A 20568-nucleotide genomic window follows, 5' to 3' on the forward strand; every position below is an offset into this window, starting at 1 on the left:
CTCTTTCTTTACCTACCCCTTCTTCCTCTCTTTATATTTCACAGGTGTTATCCCCCCAAAATCTTTTACACTTGGGGTCTGTTTCCCACAGGACCCAAACTGATACAGTCTCTTCCTCCCAACTCCAACACCACAAAACTATTTCCCAGAAATCAAAAAACTGTCCTTTGAATGTTGGGGGAGGAAGCACAGAAGCAACATAATGAAAGAAAAAAAAATTAAGGATCATATTGTTCCTTTTCTATTGCAGGCTCCTCCCCTTCAATAGGCTGGAGCTGGGGGACAGACAGAAACAACTTTTAACTTTGTAGAAATTATGTGGTATTCAAGTATTAAATACTGAAATGCAACTGTCTTAAAGTAACCAGAAGACTTCACATCTCCAGGAATGTGTGGCAGCTGAGTTATGGAACTTGTCACAGGAAAAAACATAGTTATTTTATGATTGCATTCTGCTTGTTAAAAGTCTGAATTATACACATTTCAACCATTACTAGACATTGCCAAATTGCTCTCCTATGTAGGGGTTCCAATATACACTTCTGCTTGCAGGGAATCAAGAATTCCTGTTTTCCCAATCAACAAAACTAAAAGGCAACCTACAGAATGGAAGAATATATTTTCCAAATGACATATCCGATAAAGGGCTAGTGTCCAAAATATATAAAGAACTTGCACAAATCAACACCCCAAAAACAAATAATCCAGTTGAAAATGGGCAGAAGACATGAACAAACATTTCTCCAAAGAAAACATCAAGATGGCCAAGAGGCACATGAGATGATGCTCATCATCACCTATCATCAGGGAAATACAAATTGAAAGTACAGTAAGATGTCACCTGACACCTGTCAGAATGGCTAAAATCAACAACACAAGAAACAACAGGTGTTGGCAAGGATGTGGAGAAAAAGGAACCCCTGTGCACTGTTGGTGGAAATGCAAACCGATGCAGCCACTCTGGAACACTGAAGTATGAAGTTTCCTCAAAAAGTTAAAAACGGAGGGGCACCTGGGTGGCTCAGTTGGTTAAGGGTCTGCCTTTGGTTCAGGTCATGATCCCAGGGTCCTGAGATCCAGCCCCAGGTCGGGCTCCCTGCTCAGCAGGGAGTCTGCTTCTCCCTTTCCCTCTGCCCCTTCCCTCACTTGTATGGTTTCTCTCTCTTCCCCTCTAAAATACATAAATAAAATCTTAAAAAAAAAAGTTAAAAACAGAACTACCTTACAGTCCAGTAACCACACTACTGGGTACTTACATAAAGAATACAAGAACACTAATTCAAAGGGATACAGGCACCCCCATGTTTACTGCAGCATTATTTACAATAGCCAAACTATGGAAGCAGTCCAACTGTTCATCGATTGACGAATGGATAAAGAAGATGTGGTGTATATATATATATATATATATACACACACAATGGGATATTATTCAGCCATAAAAAGAATGAAATCTTGTCATTTGCAATGACATGGATGGAGCTAGAAGAACAATGCTAAGTGAAATAGGTCAGTCAGAGAAAGAAAAATGCCATATGATTTCACTCATATGTGGAATTTAAGAGACAAAGCGAATAAGCAAAGGGAAAAAAATAAGAGGGAGAGACAAAGCAAAGCAACAGACTCTTAATTATAGAGAACAATCTGAAGGTTACCAGAGAGGAGAGGGGTGGGGAGACAGGTTAAATAGGTGATAGGGATTAAGGAGTGTGCTTGTCATGATGAGCACAGGGTGATGAATGGAAGTACTGAATTACTATATTGTACCCCTGAAAGGAATATAACACTGTATGTTAACAAACTGGAATTAAAAACTTAAAAAATACACAAAACAAAAAGAATTCTTGTTTCCTCACATCCTTGCCAATGTTTCTTTTATTTAACAAAAAGTTACATAATGCTTATAGTAGGCAGGCTCTGTTCTAAGACTCTTGAGAGTATTAACTCATTTAATTATTATAACGATTCTTAGGGTGCCTGGCTGACTTGGTCAGTGGAGCATGTAGCTCTTGATCTCGTGGTTGTGAGTTCAAGCCTCACATTGGGTTCAGTTACTTAAAAATAAAATAAAATAAATCTTAAAAGAAAGTATCATAACAATTCTCTGACACAGGTAATATTTCCGTTTTACTGATGGGAAAATTAACAGAGAGGTTATATGATTTGCTATAGTTAGACAACTAATACGTTTTAGAATTAGGATTTGAAACCAGACAAGACACATTATTTGCAAATTTTTGCTAATTTTTTCCCTATCTGATAAGGTGTTATCTTGCATTTTCTTAATTATTAGTGAGGTTGAACACAGATTTTTATAGTTACTGGCAATTCAAGTTCCTTTCCTATAAATTGTTTTTTGCTATGCCGACTTTTTCATTGAATTATTTTATTTTTCTCTTGCTTATTTTTAAGAGTTCTTTATAGCTCTAGATACTAATCATCCCTTGTTGGTCATATGTAGTAAAATCATATTTTCTCTGTGGTTGGTCTTTCTGTTTTTTGTAGATTTTTTTTATGCAGATGTAGACAATGTTACCAAATTTTTCTGTTTAATACTTTTTGTGCTTTGTATAAGACAATTCTTTTCCAACCTGAGTTCAAATAGATATTTTATACATTCTTCCAAAGTCTTTATTTTATTTTATTTTTTTTGCTTTTGATATTTCTGAAAAGAAAATTCATGTAGCATCAGGAAATAATCTGACTTTTTTTCCATTCGGAAAGTAAACTGTTACAATAAGTTTTACTGACTAACTAATCTGTTGACTTCTGACTTGGAATGAGACGACCTCTGTCAAATGTCAAACTTCCACAAAAGAGTGCAACTCTTTGTCAATTCTGCTCCACTTCCCTATGTGTCTGTTTCTAAAACAGTTGAATCACCATGTTCAAACAAAACAAAACAAAACAAAACAAAACAAAACAAAACAAAACCACATAGCCTTCCAATGATTTGGATGTCTACTAGGGTGAATCTTCCCTTCTTTTCTTTCCTATTTCCTTTTCCTCCAGATACTTCATGCTTTTCTTTGTCATCTTCTCTTGACCTTATGTACTAATTTGTAGTAATTTCTTAGTTTGCAAAATTACTCTCCTTTTTTCTTTGCTTTGATTTTCTGTATTTTTTAATGAATATTTCAAGGATTATCAGATTTGGAAAATAAAAATACAGGATGCCCAGTGAAATCTCAATTTCAGATAAACAACAAATAATTATTTAATAAGTGTATATCAAATACCGTATGGAATAAGCCTACACTAAAAATTACTTGTTGCTTATCTGAAATTCAGATTGCATTGAGTGTCCTGTATTTTATCTGGCAACACCACCATTTCAATTGTTCTGAAATTAAAATTAAGAGAATGTGATCCGTATGATAGTGATTTCTTGGACATTGTTAAGACCTGCTTTATCTGATTGACTTATAGTGATTAACATAACATAATAATAAAAAAATAAAATAGCTGAATATAAAAAAACAAAAACAAAAACAAAAAGACCTGCTTTATCTTTCTGTTTAGTAATTGTTTACATATGTTTGAAAATAACAAATGTATTTTTTTTGTAGGCTAAAATGTCTCATACACATGTATCAGATGAAATCCATTAATTGGGCTGTTATAACCTTATATACCACATTTATTTATTTTTTGCTTTATCAATTTTTGGTAGAGTATGATATTATTGCATATTTTTTTCCTTAACATTATGAAATTACATTTCAAATCAATTTGTTAGGTATATACAAATTCATTATAGTTATGTCTTTTTGGTAGATTATTCTCTTTAAATTAGGTACTGCCACTTTTTATCCTTACTGCTTTTTTTCTTAAATTCTGTTTTGTGTGAAATTCTTACTGTTACATAAATCTTCTTTTGGTTGATCTTTATCTTCTATAGCTTATCCTATCACTTTATTGACTTTAGCACTGTTGTTTTATACAAGATTCTATAAAAAGATTAACCAGATTAAAAAAATGAATTTCATAGTCTTTATCCCATTTGTTTTTTTAAAGATTTTATTTATTTGACAGAGAGAGACACAGCGAGAGAGGGAACACAAGCAGAGGGAGTGGGAGAGGGAGAAGCAGGCTTCCCACTGAGCAGGGAGCCTGATGCGGGGCTCGATCCCAGGACCCCAGGATCATGACCTGAGCCGAAGGCAGACACTTAACTGACAGAGCCACTCAGGCACCCCTACTACTCTAATTTTTTAACATACACAATTTGCTTTTAAATTTTCTAACAAGGTCCGAAATTATTCAGTATCTGCATCGTTCTGACTAATATAAGAAATGTTTCATGCTTCAACTACCCACTGAACAACATCTCACTTCTTATTTTTTAGACCCTTTTCCACATCTTTCCTAAGAACAATATTTTAGGTATAAACATATTTGTTCCTTACAGCAAATGTTTGATTAAATTTACCAGCACATTTTTTATAGGTTCTGTGTTTATACATTGTGTTTCATTTAACTCCCTTGTGTTCATTTTTCATTCTGCTGATGAACATCCTTTACTGATTCTTTCAAAAAGTGTTTATGGATGACAAGATCTTAATCTTCATGTCTATCTAAAGATGAGCATGTATTTTAATTCTTCATAAACAAATGTCCAAATTAATTTCCATTTTATCTATTATAGTCTATGATATTCATGCCAAATATCTAGGGAGAATTAACCTAATAATTTTTACAATATTTACATGAGGCTTTTAGGTCTGCATATCTATAAAAACAAAATGGAAATGAAGTGAACAAAACTTCATATTACTTCCATTTTCTTTTAGCCACAAAAAAATAGAGGTTATAAATGATAATATTATATTAATATTATTTTGTTTCATTACACTTAGCTCTAGTTAATCATAACTTCTGAATATGATCACTTTTTCTTCTTTGAAGTTCTCTATTAACTATCTGTAAAAATATTTCCATAAAGACAATAAAAAGAAGTGAAATAGAATTGTTAAGAAGAATATATATATATATTCTACATATATATATGCAGTTTCATTTACTACAAGTATGAATGGCTCTGAAGTAATCTTGCTCTTAACCTTTTATAAATCAAAACTCTTTGAATATGCATTTTTTCAGAGCTTGCTTTCAGCACTAGATTTCTCTCTTTGTATTCTCCAAGAAGAGTTTTTAGAAAATGAAATATTATTTCCTCTTGGAAAGGTGCATCACTACTTGGCATATTATTTAAATGTCCAAAATTTGTTCTTAGAAGGATTCATTTTGTTGGATTCATATGTTTTGTGAAGAAAAAGAAAATCAAAAAGACATGTTAATGTCCATCATACCAGAAAAAACCTACTAGCACGTTAAGAAGAAACAGAATATATACTGGACCTTGTCAACATGCATTATTGTTTGTAAGGTTATCTTAAATTGTATAGATGGGGGAGCTGGATTTCTTCTACACTGAGTATTCCCTTTTGTGGTAATACCTCGCTGCACACCAAAAAATGCCTATATGAAGAAACCCTACTGCAATAATAATAATAATAATAATAATAATAATAAAAAGATTGCTCTTTGTAAATTCCTTTGAAAGAGTTTTGCTTAAAATAATTTTTTATAAAGATGATGTAACTTTTATGAAAAAACTTAAGTTTACTATCTTTACATTATAGTAAACATTCCATCATGCTTTGTGAAATGTGTCTTGAGTCCATGTTGTCATAACAATTGATTTTGTTTTTGGGAATACATCAATACTAAAATATATAATGCCATCAGAAAATGTGGAAGGAACCTAAACTGATAGGTTATTCCCCATGATGTAGTAATTTCCCCAAGTCATTCTAAGACAAGCCACATAGAAACAAAACAAATAAAGGACCAAGAATACTCTAAATAGGCTATATGAGCACAACTTATTCTCAGAGATATACTACAAAGTTATCATTATGATTTAATACTCTGGTGAGTTTTTGTACTGAAGACAGGAAGTTCCATAAACATTTCAGATTTAATCAATGAAAACAAAGGCACTGAAGTCTTGAAAAAATAAGAAAGTAGAATTGGAAGCTAAATATTGTTTCTTCAATATAAAGCATAAAATGTTTCCTAGGGTATACATTACACCAAAATGGATGATAGATTGGGACTGGCAAACTCTCAGCTTGGACCTGGTCGAGTTGGCAATGTCAGGCATGCTCATTAAAGATACTAGAAGTTACGCCAGCTACCTGGAAAGAGTCAAAATGGTGAAGTAGCACTCCTTCTTTCCTCTCAGTCACCTCACTCTCAACACTTCTGAAGGGAAGAGCTGTCCATCCCTTCAACTCCCCAAACCCACCTGTTAAGTTCCTCAAAAATATATTGGGTGTCTATAATATTCCATGCATTGTGCTTGGTGCTGGAGTAGAAAGGATGTAAATAGGAGCAACAGGGGAGCAGATCTTTTCTTTTTAGTTGTTCACTGCTCTATCCCCATTGCTTAGCAGTGTCTGGAACATATTTAGGGTGATTCAATAAATATATGTTCAAAAAATAAATATAAGGGGGTTCAATAAATAAAGAAAAGTCCCTAAAGTAGACAAAAAATAACCATATATTCTTTGCTTTTCTACCCTTTGGGAGATGGAGTCTGATTTCCTTCCCCTTAAACGTGGGCTTGGCCATAGCGACTTCCTTAACATACAGTGAGATAGCACTTGTGCTCTGGGACTTCTGAGGTCAGGTCACCAGAAGCAATAAATTTTTTCCTTGTGCCTATTTGAACAATTACTCTGGGAGCCTTGAGATACCCTCAAAGAATTCCTGCTACTCTGAGGCCACCATGCGGAGAGGTCATTTGTAGGCATTCCAGAGGATGGTATCAGCTAAGCCAAGCCTTCAAGGCATCCCCTCCAAGACACCAGACAAATCAGAGGCCAGTCTGAATTATCCAGACTAGTTTATCCACCAGCTGATACGAGCAAGACTTCAGCTGATGGCACACAGAGCAAGAAAATTGCCCAGATGAGCCCTGTTTAAATTTTTGACACATGACATTATGAGACAATAACATGGTTGTTATTTTAAGTTGCTAAATTTTGGAGTTGTTTATTATATGATAATAGATAATTGTAGAGTCCCCAAACATTACAGTTTAGGATGGGAGTGAATAAAGGTAGAAAGTCTCAGGGATTCAGATGAGTAAACAGATATTTACAATCCAAAGTATTGTTTTCTAAATCAGAGACGATAAACCAAACTTAGGAGTCTGACTGTTTACTCCTTGAAAGAAATGAAGTCTAAGCTAATGCATCCCTTCTGAGGGAGCAATAAATGAAAATGTGATATGCTACATAATAGTTTCTTCTTCTTGATTTAGATTGTTTATGTCAATGAGTGGAGTAAACAATAACTGCCCTTTTTTTCATGAAAAAATTTGTATTCCTCAGAGCTTCTCTGGGGGATATTAGAGACTAACTGTATAACACAAGGACACAAGGCATGAAATATAATAGTTGATTATCTAGAATTGACCCAGCTGCTGGAAATAAGGCAAATCATGTCTTATCATTCAGTGTTTGGTATCATGGAAGCTCTAGGTAGAGGAATGGTATTTTTTACAGCATTTCAAGAACAGTATTTGGGGGCAATGTCTGGAGTGCTGCTTAGGCCTTTTACAAGATTGCTTTTTATTATTCTCTTAAAGGTCTCTTAAAGTAGAAAGTTCATAAATCTCCTTTAGGGAAGATATTCAGAGTTTCTGAATGTATTGGTACCCTGAGTATCTGAGCAAGAATTGAAAACCTTTGAACTAGGGGCGCCTGGGTGGCTCAGTCGGTTAAGCGGCTGCCTTCGGCTCAGGTCATGATCCCAGGGTCCTGGGATCGAGCCCCATGTCCGGCTCCCTGCTCAGCAGAGAGCCTGCTTCTCCCTCTCCCTCTGCCTGCCACTCTGCCTACTTGTGCTCTCTATCTCTCTGTCAAATAAATAAATAAAATCTTTAAAAAAAAAAAGAAAACCTTTGAACTAGTGTTGCTGAAATATTGTAGACATATTACAAATCAAATTTGGAGGTGGTTGACTTGCTGCTTCTAATGCTGAGTGACCTAGAATTTTAAACTATGATCCATGAGGTAACTTCCACTTTTTTTTGAAGATTTTATTTATTTATTTATTTATTTATTTGAGAGCGAGCAAGAGAGCGCATAAGTGGGGGGAGGGGCAGAGGGAGATGGAGAAGCAGACTCCTTGATGAGCAGGGAGCCCAAAGTGGGGTAGAAGGCAGACACTTAACCCATTGAACCACCCAGGTGTCCCGAGGTATCTTCCACTTTCTAAGTTATGAGTCTACATGTCCCCTAATTCTTATTGGGCTGTTGGAATACTGTGAGGGCTCAGGTAACTTCTTTACATCATTTAATAGCCTTGGAGATCTCACACTCAACTTCCAATGGAGAATAAAGGCTGCAACCTCTGGGAAATAGTGGGCACCCCCTTGAACTGTAAATCCTTGATGGGCTCCATTAGGTCTCAGTGTGGGTTTTCTCTCCTGGAACTGGTACAATTGTATCATATTTGACAGTATATAAAGTATATCTTACATCTTTTTCTAGAGCTATACCTGAATGCACTAGTGCTCTCGGATGCTGAGGAGTGACTGGGGATTAGCTGCTCAGTCCTTCTTAAAGTTCAGACAGAATGACTGGGCTTCCCCCTTCTGTACTGTTTAATTTTTATATTTTATTTTTAGTCAGGCTTGAACTGGAGGTAAGTGGGAAGAAATTTTCAAATCGATAAGTAAAGTAAATATCATTATATGATTATGACACTGGACTAGAAATTTAATTACTAAAGAAAGCCTATGCTTGAGTCTAAAGTGATTGGAGGAGATTTAGTCTAGAAGCAGTGATAGGGGAAATAAAGTTTCCTTCTGGGGATAAAAAAAAACAGGCTTTCACAGTTGAGGCTGTTGAACACAGGAGATAGTAAGAACCCTACCTGGGCTCTAGCTAAAGGCTGGTGTAGAACAATAAAGGGAGTTTACCCTAACTGGAAAGGGAAGTGGGGAATGTTTTGTGGAGGACCTACGATGGCAGGGTAGGAAGTTTGAAGGCTATTTTGAAGTATTTGGGGATAATGGTGTATTTTTAAGCAAGGAAGTAATGAAATTAATGCAGTATTTTAAGATCAACTCAAGAAGATATTTAACATATATTTAGCACTGAATGTATACCAAATAGTTTTTATATGCTATCTAATTTAACATCACTATAAGGAAATATTAGTCCCATTTTATAAATGAAGAAATTTAACTTTGACTGATTTACAAACTTGCCCAACATCACACACCTAACAAGTGGAACAGTTGGGATTTCACCCAATTACCTCTTTCATGCATCTGACATGTATCTAGAAATGAGTTAGTTAATTAAGCCAGAGTAGATTCAGGGGGAATGGCAAAGCGATGACAAAAGTGAGAGATATTGGGAAATCAGATTCAAAGAGACTTGAGACTTAACAAGTGATGTGGAAGGCGACTTAGAAAAAAAGAGTGAAAACGTGGCTGGAAGAATGTCATTACTAGCAAAGCTTTGAGTAGCACTTAGATTGAGGGGAAAGATCTTCCCTGAACTCTCCTCTGAGCTTCAAATCCCACCTCTCTGTGTGAGTCTGGATTTATACAGTCTGATTTTACTACAGTGGTATGCTCAGTTTGAAGAGGCAAGTACTTAGCTATCATACCCTGGGAAGAAAACTGGGAGAGAAGTTAATTCACTATGTTTGGTATGGCTAGATGGTGCCCTGGGGCAGACTAGCTAGCGCTGGATCAGGGATCCAGCTAACAGGAGAAGTCCCAGTAAAGACCATCAATGGCACAGGGCACACTCAGAAAGAACAAGTGCTCTAATGAAGAAATGGGATGGACACAGACTTTCATATGTGTTACCACAGTCCCCTCAGTCATGCTTAATATCTTACATTTTCTCCTCTGCCGCCCAATTCCTGAAATTGGTGCCTGCATACTGCTCTTTTATAGCTCTCCATTCCAGCGTTCCATCCGAACATGTCTTTCTTCAACAGATTCTCAAGCTATAGTGTCCCCTCCTTTCATCAACACTGATGTAGAGAAAGCCCTGCTTTGACCTATACATCATGTTGAAAATATGATGACTTTTACTATTACCTTTACGTTCCTAAAATATTTGAATTTTAATTGACCAGCAAGGTAATGACCCTTTCAAGCTCTAGCCCGATGAAGTAAGCACACCCTCATGTAATTGGAATGCTATAATTCAGGATGCCCTCCAGAAGAATCTGAACCTGGTTCTCAACCAACCTCTCCCCAACTAGGGAATGTTGCCCATGGTTTTAGGTCAACCAAGAGCTGGCTTTGCCCAACACCACAATACAGCCTAAATTAGAGAGTAGCTACTTTCAAGGTTACTGTCTTATATAACTCTATAATCGTCATCCATTTTTTTCTTTTTTTTCCTATTCCTAAGAAAAATAGAGAAATTTGAGACAAGATTCAGGTGGAATTTATACATAATTATAATTACATTTATAATTATAAATAATTATTGACTTCACTTAATTTACAGCTTATGGGCAAGCAGCTTAGAAGGTATCAAGAATCTTTTGACTGCAAAACTGAGGCAAGAAGAGAAGACAAATGGAAACTGAAAGCAGTACCTAAAGTTCTTGGATGAAGTGCAGGTCTCTCTTGCTGCACACTCTGACGTTGCCCACTCTTCTGGCTGCTGTACTCCTACCAAGTGCTGCTTTGGGGGTGGTTAACCTATGGCAGAGGGAATCATGTGATCTAGTTAGTCTCTTCAGGGTATATTAAAAATAGGTAGAACTGGCCTGAATTGTAAAAGGCAAGAAAATGCAAATATTATATTAAAACTTATAAATTATTTTGTACATTGTTCTACTTTTTTTCTTATGACTTATTCAAAATGGATTTCCACTGTATTCCAATTGCAGCTAGTACCCTACACACTTGCTCTCCATTTTTAGTCAAAAATCTTCCATTAGTAAGAGCAATTTGAAATACATAACTTATCTCTTTGCTTCGGTTCCTTTATAAAAGTGAGCATGTTTACATTTATCTCCACATAGTTACTTCTTAGTCTCCTAGTTTTTGGCTTGAGAGAGAGAAAGAGAAACAGAGAAAGGAAGAGGGAGAGAATATGTGTGTGTGTGTGTGTGTGTGTGTGTTGACAATTCGGTCTTTTCATAAAGGAAAAAAATTTTTTTTCCCTAAACATTGGAAAAGTCTAGAAACAACATTCTACTGAAATTAGTATTAATGGAGATCATTATTTATTATTTGAATGTCTGAGTTTTCTTAAGGATTTATATATCAAACCAGCTATATGAATTAAATTTAGGAACTTCTAAATAAAGACCTTTCCATTAGAAAATATCTATAAAGATAATAGGAAATGGAAATAATCCCTCTCCACCAGTTTATTAGGCTTCAAATGAAAATCATAAATTGTGCATGAAAAAGGAGGATGAGAAGTATGGTAAGTGGGGGACTCAACACTTTGAGGTAGCTTCCATTTTTGGTTAGGAACTTGACATTGTATTCTTTCCTTGTCTGAACACACTCAAAAAAAAAAAAAAAAAAAAGGCCCTGGCACTAATTCACGCCACAAGAAAATGGCTGCCTCTTTACAGCTTTTCTTCTGTTAGGTACATTTGCCTTATAACAGAGTTCACTCTTTGAAGCCATGTGGGTGAACTTTCCACAGAGGCATTTTCAAGCGCCAGTCAGCTGCAGATGGAAGAGATCTTCCGGGGAAGTAGCAGGGGGACTTGAAGATGTCACATCCTTGCAGAAAGATTCCTGTGCCCCTCCGTGTGGCATAGTTAAGAGCTCCTGGACTGGGATGGTGATTATGTTAGTGAAAATGTGTGGTCAGATGACTCAGGGATGCAATCTGTCCCTTCCTTCCAATCTCCTGGCACTGAAAAAATCCCCCAGAAAGAACCCTGATACAAGCCGGAGAACAAGAATGAAATTAAATTTTCCTGCCAGCTTTTTTGGAAAGGACCTTGAAACACAATAGAAATTGAGTTGAATTATAAACCAAAAAGAGTATTTTTTAAAATTGCATATTATACTCCTTAGTTCTGAAATTTGCTGTCCTTATATAAGGTACATTGCCTTCATTCAAGGAGCTTATGTCCTAGGATGTTTCTTTCTTTCTTTTTTTAAAAAAAGATTATTTATTTATTTATTTGATAGAGAGAGACACAACGAGAGAGGTAACACAAGCAGGGTGAGTGGGAGAGGGAGAAGCAGGCTTCCTGTCGAGCAGGGAGCCCGATGCGGGGCTCAATCCAAGGACCCCGGGATCATGACCTGAGCTGAAGGCAGACGCTCAATGACTAAGCTACCCAGGCGCCCCTAGGGTGTTTCAATATAATGATTTTTAGAAGAAATAAACATATTTAGATCATCACTAGAAATCTGAAGATAAGAAAACATATTTAATACATTCTTCAACAATACTGTTCAGTATACAAATTTCCATAGGATGCATTCATAAAAGCACACCTTTGCCATTTGACTATGGACTCTCCTTGGCAGGGAAGGGGCTCAGGAAAATAAATACACTTGATTTCAGTAGAAGGGAGCTCTGGTTCCAGACATACTCAAATATGTACCTTTTGATCTTCTGATGGTATAAATACATACAGGGCACTTGGGAGCTAATTAACCTAAAATCTGGTTATGCTTTTCATCAGCAGATGGGCCTTCAGTTTAACTTCACTGGAGGAAAAAAAATATGGGATATCTCAATTATCAAATCACCTAAGAAGTAAATTGCTTTGAGTATACACCTATCCCTTATTTAATGACTTCAACTCTTTTCTGAAAAAAACCTGCTACTAAGTAAAAAGCTGTTAAATGAAAAAAAAATCTATTAATTCTAACAGGAAAATTTATGGAGAATTTCACCCCAAACCACAAATAAAAACAAAAATGTCATTGAAGAATGAAAACAATTTTATATCAGTAAGAAATAATTACTTAGCAAACAGGAAAACACCTTTCAGAAGTGGTCTGAAATACCACTTCTTCTATATGTCGTTAGTATTTTTTGGGTAGAAAAGTCATTGTATTAAAAAAAAGAAAGAAAAAAGAAAGAAAAAAGAAAGTGTGATGTAAGAAGTTTGCTAGGGGCTTTTGAGAAAGTTCTTCCTCATTTTTCTGGGCGGGCTTTTGGAAGTGACCTTTTCTTTCTATTCTTATGGGCATTACTGATCATGGCCATGAGACCTAGAGCCACAGTAGACATTTCAGATACAGCGTGAGGATGAAGCTCACTTAGGAGGAAGACAGGACAGAAGTTCATGCAAGCATTAAGAGTCACTGGATTAAGGCAATTTTGTATGAAATTACTTAGAGTTGAAGGCATTCAAATTCATACAAGTAAGATTCTAGGCAAGGACACTGGTAGAGGAATTACATTGGGGGCAAATTTGAAGAAAAAACAGTCTCAGAGAAACATACATCCTAGCAAAAAATGATGCTCACTGCACTGTATCCTCTATGTCCAGACTGGGATGGGTAGACAAAAGGAGAAACGGGAAATGCTGGGAGCCAGAGACAGACTATTTACTTTCCAAAGAGCCATGATTGTTGTTTGTGGTTTACCGACTTAAGGGAGGGGGGATGCATCTTACACTGGGTCAGAGGTTTGACTGTCACTGCTCAGGCTCTTTCTAAAGAAAGAATCACTGATAAATTACAGTGGGATTATGAAAAAAAATGCCACTAATTTGAAAGTAAGTTAGAGTCAGTAAAATTGTTCCTGGGGTCTTGGGCTTTTTAGATAAGCCAATAATAATGTGGTACATTCTAAGTAGGCTTTTATCATCATCCCATGGATCGGGATGCTGGTCAGTGGTGAGATCAGAGGCACCAAAAGAACTCCTGTCTCCAAATATCTCTCCTTACTGAGTCTACCATATTGTGTGAGGTAGACACAAGAGTCAGTTCATAAACAATGTGCATCTCTGTTGAAATGCAGAGTTGTTAATAGAGATAAAACACGAAGTCCATTGTTCTCAAACTGAGCACTGAAGTCACCTGGGGCACCACTGCAAATTCAAAGAGGCACAATAAGATATTTTAAAATTGAGGAAAACCACAGTAACATCTGTTGGACATCATGTGAACTACTAGATGAAAGTAATTACCATTTTTAACACTGATTGCTACCTTCCTTTCAATAAGAGTAGTGCAGACCAATTTGATTCCACAACTTGAGAAGTTTATGTACTGTTCAACAGGTGCTAAGTTTTTAGGACATAAATGCATGTTAAGGTACTTGGACCTCAATGTTTAATAAATGGGACGGTAAGGTATTTCTTTTGGCCCATGGATGCTGTGAAACACTCACTGAGACAAATAAGAGTGCCACGAACCAAGATAATATGGGACCCTCTGCATTCAGCTATTATCACTTATTAATCACTTGACTATATTTTAACCACTTACATCAAATAAACACAGCACAAGTTTTTATGAAAAAGAGGGAAGCAGAAAAGCTCCTTTGCCTGTGAGTATGTTGTTTCAAAGAAGGCTTACTTGGAAAGCCATGAAAACTCTGGGTTCTGGAAGAGAGGAGAGAAGCAAAAAATGTAGAATGTGGCTAGTGAACAAAATGGTTATGACCTTGGTGATTTTGTCTAAGACCAGGCTTGCTACTACTATGCCGACAGACCTCGGGTCTTGTGTGATCTGGAACCACCTTTCTGAGGCCAGGACTGAACTGGAATGTCTTTAAACAGAGGAAGGCAAATGGCCATTTGCTTATTATATTCTACTCTTTCTTTGGCATTGATTTCCTCAAAGCCTCAAAATCAGATATGGCTTTAGTAGAAAGCATTCAAGTTTAACAGACTTTTATGAAGCAGTCATTTTTCTTTATAAGACAAAGTCCAAAGCAACAAAATAATACCACAAAAAGAAAATATATCATTGGTATTCTAATATCTATTGACCACAAGGAATCTCCTTTTCGCCATATAAGTTGTATCAGAAAACCATGATCAGTAACTATCCAATATGCCTTAAGTATCGCAACTCGCAAGACCCCATCTGTGTTACCTGTTATGATATTATCTCCACTTTACTCAGACTCAAAATACAAATGAATACCACTTTTACATACCACATTCTTGAGTGTAAGCATTCCCTGTGTTCAAGGTAAACGCCAGAGTAATTTCTACCCATGGCTTTGCTTAAACTCTACTATTTCATCCAGAATTATTGTACAGTTTAACATTAAACAATAGAAGAACACTTGGGATTTCTTATCAACTTATTCAGACATTGACAGAAAGCATTCATAAACTGGGATTTTTTTTTTTTTTGTGGATAGATTGAAGAAATTCTCGTGTGTCAAAAACTTTCCTTTAGATTATTCTCTTTTGAGTTATATCATCATTACTGGTTCATCTGCACTTTTTCTCTCCATATCTGTCAAACAACTGAAATGATTTTGTGGGATTTTTTTCTCCATGTTAAATATAGGCTTTTTTAAAAAAATTCATTGCAATTGAGCATGTCATTTATCCTTCTGCCCATTTTTCTTATATTAAAAGGTCTCCTGCTGGAATTTAATTTCAAGCTAAATCTTTACCCCACCCTCAGGCTGTGAGACTGAATTAAATAAATCCCACTAAAAGTAATAAACCACTCTTAGCTGTGGTCTTGTGATATCAGTTGTCAGCCTGTCAGAGCGAATCTGAGTGTTAAATTCACTGCTTCTGCTAGTGAGGAAAGAATCAGAACACCAAAAAGCCCAGGATAGCAGAACTGCTGCAGTCATCCCAGTTTTATCTCAGCAGTAGTACTTAGGCATGCAAGAAAATATCTTTGAAGATGATTTTCTTGATGACACCCTTTTAAAATTCATATTGATGGTAAAACATAAAGGCTCATCTATGGTTATTATACTTTATTTAGTATGTTTCGAGCCTGTAAGATCTATCAACAAGAAGGTAGATTTCTTGTTTGGAAGGAGGGACAAAACAGGAATATCGTCCTGATGGAGACTGATGGAATTCTAGATGTAAAGTAAGTGAATCAGGATTTGTGCCTAATATATGATTGAAAGGCAGACAGTTCAAGAGAAGGAAAGAAAAATAATACATGTCATCAATTTCCTCTTGTGAAGATTTTCAAGGAGATCAATCCACAGACCATACACAATCCCTCGGACTTCCAAAGAAAATGCTCTATAGAGGGGAACATGATACCATCCCTCAGTGATCTCCCTTCAATACTGTGTCTGTGATGCAGGGACACTGGGAATGATACCAGGACCAGGCTGGATTTATGGGTGTGACTAATAAAATTTGACAGCTGGCTTCAAATCTGTTGGCTTGTCATTCAGCGGACTAATTTACAAAATAGTAGTTTACCCTTAAAGCACTGAGGTTGTCCAAAAAGAAAGGTCTTTTTTTTTTTTAAACTTTTGTTTCTCCATATTAAATTCTGAAGAGTTAAAAGTTTTATAAAGAGCCAAAAAATCAATATTGTCAGTGATTTGGTGTTTCTAGAGAACAGGACAACAGCTCAGCAGATTAACTTCCTCCTCTCCATGGGTAAGCACAATATTGCCTTCTGTAGAAATGGAGCTGTAGAAATTCCCGGGGGAGGGGGAGGGGGAGGGAGAGGAACACAGACAATTCTCTGAACAAAATTTCAGTAGGGAATTCTGGCATGTAGGAGATGATAGACATCTACCAATAATTATTATAGTTGCAACCCTTACCTTCCTACAGATGTAACATCTTTATCCTGTCCTGTGCTGGGAATCTGGTTTACCCTGATGCCTAGTAATTCCTCCAGCCCCTTCTCCCAGCCTTTTAAAAACCCTTCTTACTGTAGCCTGATTTGGAAGTGGAAATGGCTCTCGGAAAAGTATGTCCTAGGAAATAGCCTTTTTCCTTATTTTGAAGTATTGACAGTAAATATTGTATTTGATTTCTTACACCTGAAAACATAGTACAAAGTCATATCCTTTCCTATTCTTAGGAAGAGATCATTTTCAAAATACAAATGTGAGGAAAATACTTTTCAAGTTCTTATCGGAAACAAAGAAACAATACATCCCACTGATCTCTATTATAGAACTGGACTTTTTAGATGGTGGAAAAAAGCATTTCCACATCTGTCATTAGGTTGTTTAGCAGTATTAATTCAAATAAAAGCCAATTGATTTTGTACTTCAAGGCTGGGCCTTAATTTTAAATCATTAGATTATATGTTTGTTAGAATTTTTTTTGTGTGTTTATAAATCTGTGCTAATTTATTTTCCCTTGAACTTTATTTGCTTATTTAGCAAGTTACCTGAAAAAAGGAAAGACCTGGGACTAAAGAGATCTGTTTTGGAGTCCACCCATTCGTTTAACCTTAGGCTAACCTTACCATTCTGAGCCTCAGTTTACTCATTTCACAATGGGATCACACTGCTTTCCTTATGGGATTGTTGTGGGGATGGATAGTAACACATGAAGCAGCTGGTGCAGGGCCTTGCGTGCATCAGACCCTCTCTTCTGACTCTGATCTACAATAGGTTTTACTGCCTATGATAACCCAAATTATTATGTTCAACTAAAAATCTTACAGCAAACGTCCTCCAAAAAATTAGGAGTATTGAGAATTTTTCAGTCAGGGTACATGACTGATGATGTGAATAAAAAAAGATTTTCTTATTGAAATGTGAAACTCGATTTTGATCTTAACAGATTTTCAAAAGATACATCAGTTTCACACTTAAAGGGTGAGTACACCACTTGCAACTTCATTCACTCATTTACTCAACAATGATATACCAGTAGCCCAATATAGGCTAAGATCTTGGCAAGGCCTAGGGGCCTAATGGTGAGCAAAATTACCACCAAGCTGTTAACAGAACGGTGGGGAAGGCAGATGATAAACCTGAAAAATCACAGCAGTGATAACATATGGAAGCACAGGGGGCTATATGAACCATCAACAAACATCAACTGTAGCCCACAGGGAAGTTCCATTTCAAAACTTCGATTCCTACCCCATTCCATACTTGTAATCACTTTCTATCTTTATAATTGGGTCACAATTTATTTAAGATCTAAATAGTCACCTTGAGGGAATACATGAAGAAGTGAACACTTTCTAATGTTTTTGTGAGCCATTTGCTAATTTAACAATGACAAACTTTACACCAAGCACCATATCAAGTAAGGCTGTATATGGTGGCTGTGTAGTCCAGTCTAGAGATAAGCTAAACAGGTAGAATGCTAAGCCATAAGTAATGCAAAACATCTTCATGGCCAGTATCTGACCAAGGCATGTATAACTGTTCAATATTCTGAGATTTTTTTTCCCTGTGAACTTGGAGACTTCCCAAGTACTTATTTTGATTGTAAAGTGAAATCATATTGGAAAATATCAGTGAGCAACATTGGAAACCCCCAGTGAAGGAGTAGACTTTTACAATCAGAACCAAAATAATGATGATGATGATCATCAAAATTGCAAACATCTAATGTTTATTGAGCACTTACTATGTGCTGGTCATTGTACTAGAAGCTTATATCAACTCATTGGATAGCAGTTAGCAGGCACATTAACAAAAGATTACAGGTCTTGGTCACAAGGTTCACTTTTGTGACAGGATAGGTAAATTTTGACTAATTAGAGGAGTACACTGTTTGGAACCTAGAGGATAATCGGACTTTCTGGGCAAGCATTCTTATAATGAAGGGGAGAAGATGGAGGGTGAGACAGCTAATGATTTCATGCTCATCTACTTGAGCCTCTGGGGCACAATAAATGCCTTTATTTCATAAACTTAAAAACACTCCTTTTCCTCTTTCATGTTGCTGTTCATTTAATTCAGTATGACCAAAAGGGATAAGACTGGCAATTTCTGACTTCCCCAAATCTCCTTGATTTTATTTATTTCATAAGGAAACATAGTTTTGATACAGCCTTTTAAAATCTATCGCCACTTTTCAGGGACCTAGGCACACAGTACATTTATTTTTTTAATGTTTTAAAATTTTTTTAAAAAAATTTATTTATTTGACAGAGAGAGACACAGCAAGAGAGGGAATACAAGCAGGGGGAGTGGGAGAAGGAGAAGCAGGCTTCCCGCTGAGCAGGGAGCCCGATGCGGGGCTCGATCACAGAACCTTGGGATCATGACCTGAGCCGAAGACAGACGCTTAATACTGAGCCACCCCGGCACCCCCACACAGTACATTTATAAACTGTTGTATTGTTAATTTATAAACTAGATGAGATGCTTCCTTTTGGATGATGACAGGCATGTGGAACTCCTGTTTATATATTTCTCATTGTATAGTCTAGTGCCGTGCACATCATTGATGTCTAACAGACATTCACTGACTGCTTGACATGTGATTACAATATAAAGATTTTACTCCAGTTAGATGCTAAGGAGATGCCACATTCCCATTTCCTTTTCTACAAATACTGATGTCTTCTGAAGATCAGAAAGTCTATGCCTTTAAAAAAATTCTTTTTCTTCATATCAAATTGTGTGTTAGAATTTTTTCTTTAATGTTTTGATGGCTCTGGGTACATATTTCAGTAATTCTAAATCAAATAATCATGGAGATAAGAGCTGGAAGAAACTGTAGCATTGTGTCCGGGGACTACAAACTCAAATGCCTCCAAGGGTCAGGCAGGTAACATAAATATGTGAATCTGACGGGCTTAAGATCATTGGGAGGAGAAAAGCAAAGCCTGTAGCTACCTTGTCAAATTCAAACCTAATTCTGACCACAGAAAACAGATCTGAGGGTTGTTTGGTCCACCAGCTACCAATGGTAAACACAAGTTAATCCTTTAATTTTAACAATTAATGCATTTAATCCTGCATGTGTCACTTTTTCAGGGAGTTGAAATGCCATCATGTAGTTTAGGGTCAGAAAGAGCCATGGAAGGCACCTACCTAGCCTAACAACCTTAAATTACATGGCTGGTATAGTTAGACTTTGTGAATTGTTATCTAAGTAAGTATGCAGGGACAAGGGAGACAGCCTTAAAGTTACTTTCATTTGTGTTTCGGTTTTTGAAATAAAGATGTAAAACTACTCTGGTGAATTTCTTTGTGTGTCTTTTATTGGCTTTGGAGCCAGATAAACGAAGGCCTATCTTTTATGAGCTGTGTCACCTTGAACAATCTGCTAAATTCATTGAGCTTTACTTTCCTTAACAGCACATCCAACTTATTTACCATAAAGTTAGTTTTAGGATTACATAAGAAAAATTCTGTAAAGTGCCAAGCACAAGGCTTGTTCATGTTTGATGATCAGACAATGTGTTTCCTACCTTCTATGCCCTAAGCCTCTTACTTTCTTTTTCCCTGGATGTGGGCCTATAACTTCTTTTAACCAGTTGGCAATAAATTGGTCTGCATTCTATGCTCTCACTCCAGCTGAGATCAACAGTGTTGTGGTTTTGTTTGTAATACATTGTTAGATGAGTCTTTTATATGAAAAATGAATGTAAACATTTTTTTAAGGCGCTTCCTTGGAGATGTACACCTTCTGGTTAAATAACAATTT

The sequence above is a fragment of the Zalophus californianus genome, chromosome 13 (assembly GCF_009762305.2).
Source record: "Zalophus californianus isolate mZalCal1 chromosome 13, mZalCal1.pri.v2, whole genome shotgun sequence".
NCBI classification, from domain to species: Eukaryota; Metazoa; Chordata; class Mammalia; order Carnivora; family Otariidae; genus Zalophus; species Zalophus californianus.